Here is a 303-nt window from a genome sequence, read left to right as displayed (position 1 = left end):
TACAAGCTCTTGGTGCATAAAGAAGATCTGTAAAGTTGCAAAGACTAAAGTCTCAAATCCAAAGAGATATTCTTTATAAAAGTTAAGAGTCAACCACGCATACCTAAAACGGCTCGTTCTAACATGCCCCCACATACCTGCATCACGATGTGGGAAGATTTGCATAACCGTCCAAATGTTCACGCAAAGAAAGAAGGCGTAACTTTTATTCTCGCTGTAGTGTTGTTGCCGCCGCCATGTCGTGAAGGCACTGTGTGATTCGTTGTGAAAGCGAAACTACTTTGTTTGGTCTTCCAAAAGAGG

General features: G+C 42.2%; 1 protein-coding gene across 3 annotated transcripts in view; it reads left to right on the top strand.

Moving 5' to 3' along the window:
* The window catches only part of LOC107550246 (zinc finger protein 653-like), a 21,147-nt gene that overhangs the window by 12,055 nt on the left and 8,789 nt on the right, over positions 1 to 303 (top strand). The window lies entirely within an intron of this gene.

Source organism: Sinocyclocheilus grahami, unplaced genomic scaffold (assembly GCF_001515645.1).
Source record: "Sinocyclocheilus grahami isolate Dianchi unplaced genomic scaffold, SAMN03320097.WGS_v1.1 scaffold393.1, whole genome shotgun sequence".
NCBI classification, from domain to species: Eukaryota; Metazoa; Chordata; class Actinopteri; order Cypriniformes; family Cyprinidae; genus Sinocyclocheilus; species Sinocyclocheilus grahami.
This window is presented reverse-complemented; position numbering and strand designations above follow the sequence as displayed.